The sequence below is a fragment of the Pleurodeles waltl genome, chromosome 8 (genome assembly GCF_031143425.1).
Source record: "Pleurodeles waltl isolate 20211129_DDA chromosome 8, aPleWal1.hap1.20221129, whole genome shotgun sequence".
NCBI lineage: Eukaryota > Metazoa > Chordata > Amphibia > Caudata > Salamandridae > Pleurodeles > Pleurodeles waltl.
In genome coordinates this window covers 1132560735-1132574275 of record NC_090447.1, presented here as the reverse complement: position 1 = coordinate 1132574275, position 13541 = coordinate 1132560735, and the positions used below count along the sequence as shown (strand labels likewise).

The 13541-nt window shown below is 41.7% G+C and overlaps 1 protein-coding gene across 4 annotated transcripts in view; it reads right to left on the bottom strand.

The window, feature by feature from the left end:
- NAA16 (N-alpha-acetyltransferase 16, NatA auxiliary subunit) overlaps positions 1–13541 on the bottom strand; it is a 476406-nt gene that overhangs the window by 81983 nt on the left and 380882 nt on the right. The window lies entirely within an intron of this gene.

Sequence of the window (13541 nt, the reverse complement as noted above, 5' to 3'; positions counted from 1 at the left end):
CTCGTCCCAGTGTGCCCTGTCGTAGCGAGCCAGCAGGGCTTGTGAGTTTGCGATCCGCCATTGATTGGCTGCCTGTGCTGCCACACGTTTATACACAGGGTCCATTGGGGGAGGTTTGTATTTTTTCTCCACCCTAGGCGTAATAGCCCTTCCTTTAACTGGGTCCTGGAAGACCTGTTTTGCGTGCTTGAGCATGCCTGGGAGCATTGGCAGACTCTGGTATGAAGTGTGGGTGGATGCCAAGGTGTTGAATAGGAAATCATCCTCTATTGGCTCTGAATGCATTGCTACATTGTGGAATGTAGCTGCCCTTGATAGTACCTGCGTATATGCAGTACTGTCCTCTGGAGGTGACGGCCTTGTTGGGTAACAATCAGGGCTGTTGTCTAAGTCCCATGCATCTGGATCATCCTGTGTCATCCCTGTATGAGTAGGTGACTGCATTGGGGGTGTTGTTACCGAGGACAGCGGTGGTGAGTGTAGTGGAGAAGGTTGTGGCAAAAACCTTGGTGGTGGGGTTTTATCTCTTGCTACCTTTGCCTTCGGCTGCAGTTCTGACTCATGAAATGCCAGCTTTCTTTTGGTTTTAATTGGAGGAAGAGTTTGTATTTTTCCAGTCTCTTTCTGGATATGCAACCTCCTTTGGGTATGGTCTGGTTCCCCCATACTTATTTCCTGCTCAAATCTGTGTTCGTGCATTTGGCTGGAAAGTCTTTGCTCTTCTGTGCCGATGCTTCCGATAAAGTCTTTTTTGGTTCCGATGTTACTTTTCTCACCTTGGGTGAGTCGAACTCTCGGTGTCGAGATCGTTCGGTGCCTGAATCTCGACCGGAGTCGGATGTCTTCAGCAAGTCTTTGGCCTTTTTCGGTGCCGATGTTTGGTCACCGTCTTTTCGATGGGTTAAGCCATGGCCATCTGGCGGTGGCATCCCCTTGGCCTTAACAATCTTTGTGTGAGTCTTGGACGGGGCAGTTTTACTCACTATTTTCTGCATCGCCGTGGGTCGCTCATTTTCGGAATCGTCTGAGTCCGTCCCCTGGATGGAAATTCTTTCCTCCTCTTCGATGTCGAGTTGTTCTCTCGGTGTCGACGCCATTTGTAGTCTTCTGGCTCTTTGGTCCCGTAGGGTCTTTTTAGATCGAAACGCCTGACAGGCCTCACAAGTATCCTCCCTGTGTTCTGGTGATAGACACAGATTACAGACCAAGTGTTGGTCTGTATAAGGATACTTCGAGTGGCACTTCGGACAGAAGCGGAAGGGGGCCCGGTCCATTAGTTTTGTCGATGGATGCGGTCGGGCCGACCAGGCCCCGCTGAAGAGCGGAAGCCCCGAAGGGCCGCTGGAGCGCTTCTACTATCGGTGTCGATAAGCTAACACTAAACCGGTACCGAGCGTGAACAATACCGTCGAATTTTCGATATTTAGCTAACTTTCCCGATTCGAAATACGGAGCGAAGAGGAACACGTCCGAACCCGATGGCGGAAAGAAAACAATCTAAGATGGAGTCGACGCCCATGCGCAATGGAGCCGAAAGGGAAGAGTCCCTCGGTTGCGTGACTCGAAAAGACTTCTTCGAAGAAAAACAACTTGTAACACCCAGAGCCCAACACTAGATGGCAGGATAATGCACAGCATGTGTATCTGCAGCTACACATGCCATTTAACATATATATATATATATATATATATATATATGGAAAATGTCACTTACCCAGTGTACATTTGTGCGTGGCATGTTCCGCTGCAAATTCACATGCTGTGCATTGTACTTCTGCCATCTTGTGTTGGGCTCGGAGTGTTACAAGTTGTTTTTCTTCGAAGAAGTGTTTTCGAGTCACGGGATCGAGTGACCCCTCCTCTTCGGCTCCATTGCGCATGGGCATCAACTCCATGTTAGATTGTTTTCCCGCAGAGGGTAAGGTAGGAGTGATAGAGTATATAGGTGAAAAGAAAAGAGATGTCCATGCTAATGCAAATTTATATATATATACATATGTACAAATGTTTTTAACTGAAACGGCTACAGGCTCCCGGGGAGGTGGGAGGGTGCATGTGAATCTGCAGCGGAACATGCCACAAACAGATGTACACTGGGTAAATGACATTTTCCATTCGATAGCATGTGTAGCTGCAGATACACATGATATGCATAGACTAGAAAGCAGTTATTCCTCCCATAAAAGCGGTGGATAGCCTGTAGGAGTTGAAGTTGTTTGAAATAATGTTCTTAGTACAGCCTGACCTACTGTGGCTTGCTGTGCTGCTAAAACATCTACACAATCATGTTTAGTAAATGTTTGTGGTGTTGACCAAGTAGCTGCTTTACATATTTCAGCCATTGGTATATTTCCTAAGAAGGCCATTGTAGCACTTTTCTTCCTTGTGGAATGTGCTTTAGGAGCAACTAAGAGTGGTCTTCTAGCTTGGAGGTAACATGTTTGGATACATTTTACTATCCATCTTGCTAAACCTTGTTTTGAAATGGGGTTACCAGTATGAGGTTTTTGAAAAGCTACAAATAGCTGTTTAGTTTTCCTGAATGGTATCTATGTAGTACATTAGAGCTCTTTTAATGTCTAATATATGTAGAGCTCTTTCTGCTACAGAATCTGGCTGTGGGAAGAAGACTGGTAGTTCCACTGTTTGATTGATATGAAAAGGTGATACTACTTTAGGAAGAAATTTAGGGTTAGTTCGTAGTATGACTTTATGTTTGTGTACTTGTATGAACGTTTCTTCAATATTGAAAGCTTAAATTTCACTAACTTTTCGCAATTATGTAATTGCCACTAGGAAGGCAACCTTCCATGTTAAGAATTGCATTTGACATGAGTGCATAGGTTCAAATGGTAGGCCCATAAGACGCGTACGCACTATGTTTAAATTCCACAAAGGAACTGGAGGTGTTCTGGGTGGGATGATGCGTTTTAAACCTCCCATGAAGGCTTTGATAACAGGAACTCTAAATAAAGAGCTGTGCTATATATTTTGCAAATATGCAGAAATTGAAGTGAGATGTATTTTTATAGAAGAGAATGCTAAATTTGATTTTTGTAAATGAAATAAGTAGCATACAATATCTTGTATTGATGCTGAAAGAGTGGCAATTTGTTTAGATTGACAGTAATATACAAATCTTTTCCATTTGTTGTCATAGCCCTGTCTGGTAGTGGGTTTTCCTGCTTGCTTAATTACTGCCATACATTCAGTAGGTAGTTGTAAATACCCAAATTCTATGACCTCAGGAGCCAAATCGCTAGATTGAGTGTGTTGGGATTTGGGTGCCTGATCTGCCCTTTGCTTTGTGTCAACAGATCTGGTCTGTTTGGGAGTGTGGTACTAGTGTGATCTAGTAGCGTTGTGTACCACGCCTTATGTGCCCACGTTGGCGCTATAAGTATCAGACTGAGCGTGTTTTGACGCAATTTGTTGACTAGAAATGGAATGAGTGGGAGAGGGGGAAAGGCGTAAGAAAATATCCCTGACCAATTGATCCATAGAGCATTGCCCTTAGATAGGGGATGTGGGTACCTGGTTGTGAAGTTTTGGCATTTTGCGTTTTCGCTTGTGGCGAACAGATCTATGTCTAGTGTTCTCCATTGTTAAAATAATTTTTTAAGTACTTGAGGGTGAATCTCCCACTCGTGTGTCTGTTGATGATTTCTGCTGAGAACATCCGCTATTTGATTGTATATCCCTGCAATGTATTGTGCTACCAGGTGAATTTGGTTGTGTATTGCCCATTTCCATATGTTTTGAGTTAGGAGGGAGAGTTGGGACAAATGTGTCTCTCCTTGTTTGTTTAGGTAATACATGGTGGTCATGTTGTATGTTTTGATCAGGACATTTGTGTGAATAAAGAGAGGCTGAAAAGCTTTGAGTGCTAGGAAGACAGCTAACAGCTCTAAGTGATTTATGTGTTTAGGTAATACATGGTGGTCATGTTGTATGTTTTGATCAGGACATTTGTGTGAATAAAGAGAGGCTGAAAAGCTTTGAGTGCTAGGAAGACAGCTAACAGCTCTAAGTGATTTATGTGTAGCTGTTTGTGTTGGGCATTCCATTGTCCTTGAATGTTGTGATTGTTGAGGTGAGCTCCCCAGCCAATCATTGATGTATCTGTTGTAAGTATGGTTTGAGGCACAGGGTCATGAAATGGCCACCCTTTGTTTAGATTTGTGGAATTCCACCACTGAAGGGACATGTATGTTTGGCGGTCTATCAACACTAGATCTTGAAGTTGACCGTGTGCTTGTGACCATTGTTGTGCAAGGCACTGTTGCAAGGGCCGCATGTTTAGTCCTACATGTGGAACAATTGCAATACATGATGCCATCATACCTAATACTTTCATGACCAATTTGACAGTGTACTGTTGACCTGCCTATATTTGTGCCAATATATTGTGAAATGCTTGTATTCTTTGCGTATTTGGACTTGCAAGCGCTTTTTGAGTATTTAGTATTGCCCCTAAATACTGTTGTATTTGCACAGGCTGTAGTTATGACTTTTGGTAGTTTATTGAGAACCCTAGCGTGTGCAGGGTTTGTATTACATAATGCGAATGGTTTTGACACTGTGTATGACTGATTTTATGAGCTAATCGTCTAGATATGGAAAGACATGAATGTGTTGTCTTCTTAGGTAGGCTCCGACTACCACCAGGCACTTTGTGAATACCCTTGGAGCTTTTGTTATTCCAAAGGGTAACATTTTGAACTGATAATGCTTTCCTTGAATGACAAACCTGAGATATTTTCTGTGCGCAGGATGGATGTGAAAATATGGATATTTGAGGTCTAATATTGCCATGAAATTGTGTTGCTGAAGTAGTGGGATAACATCCTGTAATGTTACCATATGAAAGTGTTCTGACAGGATGTAAAGATTGAGGGTTCTGAGATCTAATATTGGCCTTAAGGTTCCATCCTTTTTGGGAATGAGGAAATACAGTGAGGAAACTCTCTTCCCTACTTGATTTTGTGGCACAGCTTCTATTGCTTGTTTGAGTAATAGAGATTTGACTTCTTCCTGTAACAGAGTGATATGGTCTGTGGATAGCCTGTGTGGTTTTGGTGGAATGTTTGGTGGCGTTTGTATCAATTCTAGGCAATAGCCACTGCGGATAATTGATGATATCCAGTTGTCTGTGGTAATGTTAAACCAATTGCTGTGGAACTTTTGCAGTCTTCCCCCCACAGGGGAGGTGTGGATTGGAAAGGAATGGCACAAGTCACTGTTTACTTTGTTGTGAGGCTTGTTTTGGTGTTTGATATTTTCCTCTGCCTCTGGGGTACTGGCCTCTATAGGTGTTTTTGAAACCACCTCGTTGGTATTGACGTTGGTAGGCCAGCTTGGGCTGTGATGTGGATGTCTCCGTAGTTTGGGCTCTAAATCCACCTCTAAATTGGGGTTTACGAAAGGATCCCCTGTATTGTGTGGTGTATAATGCACCCATGGCTTTTGTGGTGTCTGAATCCTTCTGCATTTTCTCTATAGCAGTGTCGACCTCTGGGCCGAAAAGCTGTTTTTGGTTGAATGGCATATTCAACACTGCCTGTTAGATTTCAGGTTTGAATCCTGAAGACCTAAGCCATGCATGTCTCCTTATGGTTACAGCAGTGTTGATGGTTCTGGCGGCTGTATCTGCAGAGTCTGGGGCCGACCTACTTTGATTAGTAGTGATGGCTTGCCCTTCCGCCACTATTTGTTGTGTCCTTTTTTGCTGTTCTTTGGGGAGATGCTGGATTTTATCTTTCATCTCGTCCCAGTGGGCCCGGTCACATCTAGCCAACAACGCCTGTGAGTTGGCTATTCTCCACTGGTTGGCTGTCTGAGATGCCACCCTCTTCCCTGCAGCATCAAGCTTCCTACTCTCTTTGTCTGGTGGGGTGCATCACATAACAACTGTGAGTTCGCCCTCTTCCTGGCAGCGCTTACCACTACTGAGTCTGGAGGTAGTTGTTGGGTGATATAGACAGGATCGGAAAGAGTTGGTTTATATTTCTTCTACACTCTAGGAGTAATTATTCTTGCCTTTACCGGCTTTCTAAATATCTGGTCAGCATGTTTTAGTATGCCGGGGAGCATAGGAAGCGACTGATATGTTGCATGCGTGGGGGAGAGTGTATTAAATAAGAAATCATACTCTAATGGTTCAGTATGCATGGTGACATTATGATAAGTTGCTGCCCTAGCTATCACTTAAGTGTAGCCTGTACTATCCTCTGGTGGTGAAGGCTTAGAGGGATAGCAATCTGGGTTATTGTCTGGAATGGGGTCTGGATCATAAAGATTCCATGGATCCACATTGTCCTGCTGCGAATCAAATGAGTGTGATGGTGACTGAATAGGTGTAGGACTGGTAAGAGGAGAGATATGTAGATGTGGAGAGTGAGGAGGAGACTAAGGAGGAGAAAATTGAGGTCTATCCTTTGTTTTTGGCACTTTAGCTGGAGGCTGTGTAGTGTCCAATTCCTCTTGAAAGGCTAATTTCCTCTTTGGTTTTGGAGGAGGTGCGGTTAAAACTCTGCCAGTTTCTTTATGGATATGAATCCTGGCTTGCCTTTCATCCATTTTTCCATGATTGGTTGCATTTGTGAGTCCTCCTCAGTAGTTTTTTGGCTTTCTCTAAGTGCTTTTGAAAGTCCATGCTCCTCAGTATAACTAGGTTTTTTTCCGCTCCGAAGCGGACTTTTTTGGTATAGAAAAAGATGGGGTTGAAGATGGTCTCGGCTCCGAAAATGATTTTAGAGATTTCGACTCCCAAGAGAGGTGTTTGCTCGGTTCGGACACAGAGCTTCGGCTCGAGTCTGATGGCTTCGGAGGGGTGGCCTTCTTCGGTGTTGAGCTGGTGGGTTGGTCACCGAGGGTTTTCTTTCGGGTCGAGCCCTTGCCTTCCGGCAGTGGCGCCCCCAAGGCCTTATGTTGGGCTTAGATGACACAGGGGCAGGCCTACTCACGTGCTGTCCTGCTGTAACCGGTCTTTCCTCAGAATCCTGGTCGGAGTCGGATCCTCAAACGGAGACTGCGGTCTGCATAATTTCTTCCCCTTCGATGTCGAGATGCTTGGTGCTTTTTGATGCCATCTCGAGTCTCTGTGCTCTTCTGTCCCAGAGTGTCTTCTTCGACCGGAATGATCTGCAGGCCTCGCAATTTTCTTCCTGTTGGTCAGGGGAAATGCAGAGATTACAGACAAGGTGTTGGTCCATATGAGGGAATTTGGCGTGGCACTGAGGACAGAATCGGAATGGAGTCCAATCTATGAGTCTTCCACGCGGTCGGCCCGACCAGGCCCGAGTTGGGTGCACGCGCATCCCGAAGGGCGAGTAAAGATGTTTGTTTCGATGGTACAGAAGTGTCGATCGAAGGTGTAACACAATTGAAACAATACCGACGAGAAATGAAGAGTTTTCAAGATTTTCCAAATCGAACTATCGGAGCGAAAGGAAACACGTGCGAACCCGATGGCGGCAAGAAAATCTAACATGGAGTCGATGAGGAGTCGTCACTCGATCCTGTGACTCGAAAACACTTCTTCAAAGAAAAACAACTTGTAACACTCCGAGCCCAACACTAGATGGCAGACGTATGCATAGCATGGGTATCTGCAGCTACACATGCCATCGAACATATATATATATATATATATATATATATATATATATATATATATATATATATCTCAATGCTTTTCATGTTCATAGCTCACTGCATTGTTTCTATATAAGTTGTTTGATTAGATGCTTATGAGTCTGTTTTATTTATTTATCAAAATAGGTAAATATTATCTTAACTATTTATCTACAAGCATTTCACTAATGAAATACTGAGGAAAATATTTTAAAAAATGTTATAAAAAGTACACCAAGAAATTACCTTCAAATATCGCAACACTTGAAAGTCTGTGTTTATGTAACTTTAAAAATCAATATAGTATCTTCCTTATAATATAGTCCCTTTCTATGTGATCATGTATCTATATGTTACTTTATCTCTACTGTACAAGAGAAAAAAATTACTCTCCAATGCACTACTCAGTCTCACTCTAAACCTCTCTCAACCTATCTTTCTTCTCCACTCTCTGACTCATCCCAAACCTCATTCTACTACTATGATATTCCAATAACCCTTCCTAGACTCCTCTCTCCTCTATGCCTCCTAGCTCACACAAACCTAAGTTTACTACTATGATCTCCCACACAACCCTACTAAGGTTCCCCTCATGTATTTCTCCGTTGACTCATGCCAAACCTCATTTTACTTCTTGGATCTCCCTAATCCCTTTCTACAGACTCTTCCCTCCTCCATCTCTCCTTTACTCCTCCAAAATCTCACATTATTACTCTGATCTCCCAATTAACACTTTCTGGATTCTTGACTTATATCCCTTCATTATTCCATTCAATCCAACTAACAGACTTACATGTCCAACGCTCAAATTAACTCATAGTTCCCCATACTAAAACAAATACTATACTTATACTTCCCTATATTAATCCACCACTAATCCTTTTGGGTTTTGGAGTATTGTTCTACTGAACGAAAGCGATTCGATGCCTCATCAGGTGTAGTAAGCGCTATATAAATACAATTACAATTCACAAGCACTTCTTGCTTCTATGCTTCAAAAACTTATATGTGCCTGTCATGTATCCATTCATCCACCCACTGACTCATTTTTACATTCACCCACAAACCTCCACAATAAAAACACACAATTTAAACAAGCAGGAGATAAATTAAAAGAACAAAAATAGAAAAAAAGTTAACATGACTCTACCTAAATATGGCAGGCATATGCTTACAATAAACTAATTCAATTAAACATCACAGTAGGAAGCTCTGTTGCAAAAGTGGTACTGTTTTAAAGCCCCAACATGGCTGCCCCACTTAGCAACGTCTTTGCTATCTTGGGCCACTAAAATAACAAAACTGTGCAGAATACCACTTAAAATGGCAGCTCAGAAAACATATCATTGAGGGGCTGTCTTTGAATAGTATTGTACATAGAGCATCACTGTTGTACCAATCCAAGATGGCGATCAAATGACTCTAAATGTAGATGCTATCTTGGAATAATGAAACAATGATACCATTTTAAGATGGCTGCTGGGCTTATAAGCAGTGGCTGCAGCACACTGCAGATGTGGCAAGTGAACAGCCTGGTTACACTATCTGAAAAGCTTCACGACTCACCAAACAAAAACAAACCGAACAGAAAAAGGAGTAGAAAAAAATGAAAGGGAACCTAATAAAGGAGAAAATGGAAAGCTAATGAACAGGCTCACCAGTGCATCTATCTCTAGCTTTGACTCTATTTTGCTGTATCTATATTCCTCTATTGCTCAATCTGTACATCTACATCTCTATGTATATATCCGTATCTCTACCTAGCCACATATCTCTCTGTGTCTATCATTCTCACTTCCACTACTGTCTGGTCCAACTCAAATATTTGTCAAAGAGAATAAAAGACAAATTCCTTGCTCCTTGTAGTTTGTGATATTCTACGTAAGAAAATACATTTTCTCACGCTTTAACATTGTGTAATAATAATAATCCACATTTAAAGACTAACTGGGTTTGACATATAACTTTCGTACTAAATAAGTGGGGTTCATAATAAAAAGATCAGAACTATGGCTTCTAATGCAAGTTTTGCCATGGAAAAAATAAGGCCTATAGGTTTTTAAATTGGATTGTAATGTAAGGGGTTAACTACACCAAAACCTATGCCTACTATGGTAATATGTAAGATGAGATGTACCGGGAGTCCACAGGTTTTAGCACAGTGTAAAAATAACCTGCCCTTAAGTCAGGTCTAGCACCTTTGTTATATCTTTTCATAATAAACAGATCAGGCATACAGCTATCTTACCAAAATATTCACCAACATACTGTCCCTCTTAAAACAACAAAATCACACAATGCAATACTCTCAGTGACGTCTTGGTGCAAACCTGGAATAGCCCTAAAAAGCACAATTACATTTAATGACTAACAAAGTCTGGAGAAATCTAGGCACCATCCTCAAAGAAGACCAAACATAACTGTTCTTCCAGAAGTTCCTAAAAACAAGAAATCTTAATTCCTTATCTTTGCCTTACTCCCCCATTTCAAAACTATCTATTTAACCACCTCGGATAAATTCTATTCACCAACTAACATCACATGCTATCCACATGTGACGCATTCTCTTGAGTATCACAAGCAACATACAAGTACAACTATATAGGTTTGCTGTCCATGCTATAGAAAGCCCTTAGGTCAAGAAATAAACTACCTTTGTACTACAACTTAGTGCACTGCCGTTTGGCCACCTGCATGGTAAATCTGTCCTTTAACAAGTTTGGTCGATTGCACACCAGTACCCTTAGTAGCAATAATTAAATTCATCAAGTGAGAAAAGATTGTGTTATTAGTTACTTTTTCCCCCCCATCCTTCACTATGGAATCAGAATTCCACTCCTGATTTTGTAGAACTTTGAATGCTGCTGTCTGCCAAACACTTGGCAACAGAGACTGGATGTTGACACCGAAAATCACAGATTTCAAACTGTGTCATTTGTGTTGTAATTAAAGCCTGGTCACACACCCATGCAACATTTGCATGTGCAATCTGGGGCTTACTCATGATTCCAAATCCTGCAACAAATATTCCATGAATGCGCTAGGCGATCAAGAAGGATGCCAAATTGTGTATGAAAAAGGCTGCTAAGAAACAAGACTCTTACCACTTAAGGTTATCCTCCTCAGGTAAGGTGAAGGACAAAGCTTAACGAAAAATAAAAACACCACCAAACAAGACTCTTCCTCAAAATGCTCCCATTTCCAGGTGAGATCTAATAGTCTGCATCCTCACGATCCATATCAGATTCTTTCTCATCTTCCAAGCCAGTTTCTATCCTGTAAAAGATGCACCAGAGTTTCCTGGGCAAACTCTGTATATGCAGAAGATAACTGCTTCAGGGTGGCCATGCAGCAGGTTTTCAAAATAATTTGCCTCCCTATAGAGCACCTTCAGGAAACAAAGAGGTGGCAGGTGGTCGGTGGGCCCAGAGCCACTCTTTCACAAGTGGCTCAGGTCTCGGCTGACCCCACTGAAAGCTTCTTCAGCTATCCTCACATCTGTACTACCTTCAAGTTCAGCCCTTCTTACAATGACACCCGCTTAAGCTCTGCACAGCTGCTGCTGGGGCTGGCCCTTCAACAGCCAATATTCACCTTAAGTCGTGCTTTAGGATCAGAACAGCACACCCTTACTTTGATGGGTCTGTGGAGTCAGAGGTTTGCCACGATGGAGGTCATATTTAGGTGAAACTCAGATCCAATATAGATACCTCAGTTTACTGGATGAGGATGATGAGGCAGCAGATAATCACAAGCCATGTTGCTAAAAAATGGTGATGAGGATATCCTCTCCATTCCAAAGTTTTGCAGTTCTGCTGAAAACGAAACAAGAATCTTAATTCCAAGAGGTTTCCATAACAAAGGAATTGAGTTTTGAGGCAAGCAGATACACTTCAAGGCCAAGGCTGCAGGTATGTAGGATGACTGTCCATGGATCTCGTGTCTTACTAATTTATAACTTCGGAAAAAGTTCCTGAAAACATTAATGGCAGAAGTAGCTGAAAGAAAATCGGTTATCGGTAACAAAAGCTTTCCAGCTAGGATTCCTTCCCAGAATCATAATATAATTATTCCTTGCCGCTAAGATGGATCTTGGAAACACCTGAGAAATCAAATTTTCCCAATGTTTCTATAACTTTCACTTTTTTATAAAAAAAAGTCAAATAATGTTAGAAACTAAAACAAATCAGCACAGACAAAACCAACAGATCTGCCCTGAATGTGTCAACACGTATAAAGCACAGATATCCACAAATTAAGTTTACATGTGTTGCATGTAAAAATGCTGTTTCACAAACTAAAGCATGCCCCATTGGCTTTTACAGTGCTGACATAAAAGTATGAGATAAGGAATTCAATGTAACGAAGAGCATGATGATTGAGTATCCTTCCTTTTCAGATGTACAATAGTCCAGAGGACATTCCAGAGAAAGCACTTCCTAAAAGACAGAATGCTATACAAAATAGTGAATAGCTTAAGGTGAGAGGATAATACCACTCTCTGTGGAGCCAATGCCCAGACTAATTATATTTTAAAGACTAGTTAACAATACATCTGAAACCCACATGTAAAAAGCACATATGAATACAAGCACTGAAAATGTGCCTTTTCTACATTTGTTGAACAATCTATAGGGCTTCATTCAGGGCAGTTCTTTTTTTCAAGAGAATCAGTGCAGCAAATGAAACTGTCAATAAATGGAGGATCACTTACAAATCCGGGGAAGAAACTACTACTACAAATGTGTAACTTTTCCTTCTCTAGTGAGTGATCCTCCACAATTCACAAGTTTAAAATTAAATTCATATCAATGCTAAACATGGGAGGATGACATTTGATGGTTCAATTAAGTGAAAAACGTCACTAAGGCCATTTGACTCACTTGGGCATCTGTTCTAACATCCACATCCAAGCAGTAATGTAGATTAAAAAGTACACCCGGGTCTTCAAGACACAGATTTATAAATCTCATAGAAGTAATGTAAGAAAAACAATAGCTGTAGCTGCACTATATCCTAGGCTGAGTGCCGTGGAACAGATCTGTTCAAATTATAGCAGCATGAATAAGTTCATCCCACACGGGATCTGTAAAAAGCCTGTTAAGAAATTGGTCTCAGGTCTCCTAGATGATCTGAGAGACGTACCCTAAAAATTCAGTATTTTAAATCTCTCGATGCAGCAAGTAAATGGAAGGGGGAACACCTACCTACAGTCCAAGGATTTTGAGTAAATAGTTTGATTCATGTTAAAATCATAGATAGCAGAAACATGGAGTTAATCCTAAGCATGCCTTTGTCACAATGGAAAGCTCTAGTAGGTAGACTTCCTTATCTTCATTATTATTGTCATCATCCTCACCCCAGCTGTGAAGAGCGGCCAGAATGAATCATGTGCCTAAAGGAGGCTGACTCCCTGGACTGTAATGGCTCCCCTAGATTCAAATCTCACTACTGAAGCTGACAGTACTGAAGGCCCAACCCCTGTCCTCTGCATAAGCATTACACATATCACTTTCCGAATTCCTAGTTTGGAAAAAGGTTTTAAAAGGCTGCAAGGCCTTGGAACGCTGAGCTGAAAACAGCTACAGTGGTCTCCCCCACAACAGCCATTTGTCTTTTTCCTCAAACTAAGGCTGCATGTTGAAATGTCATGCCAGAAGGTAGGTGTTTTAAACATCTTCTTGTTGGCAAAGAGTGGACAAAATAAACTTTTACTTCAGGACATAGTACAGAATGGCAAACATACAATGACAAATCCTCTAAGAAGTGAAAAGGATGCATCTGGAGTGAAAACAATGTATTACAAATACCAGGGGTATTCCAAAGTTCTGGTCTCTCGAGTAAAAAAAAAACTCAAAGTAAACTGAGTGCTTGAAGGCTAAACTCTCAATCCTAATGAAAGCCAG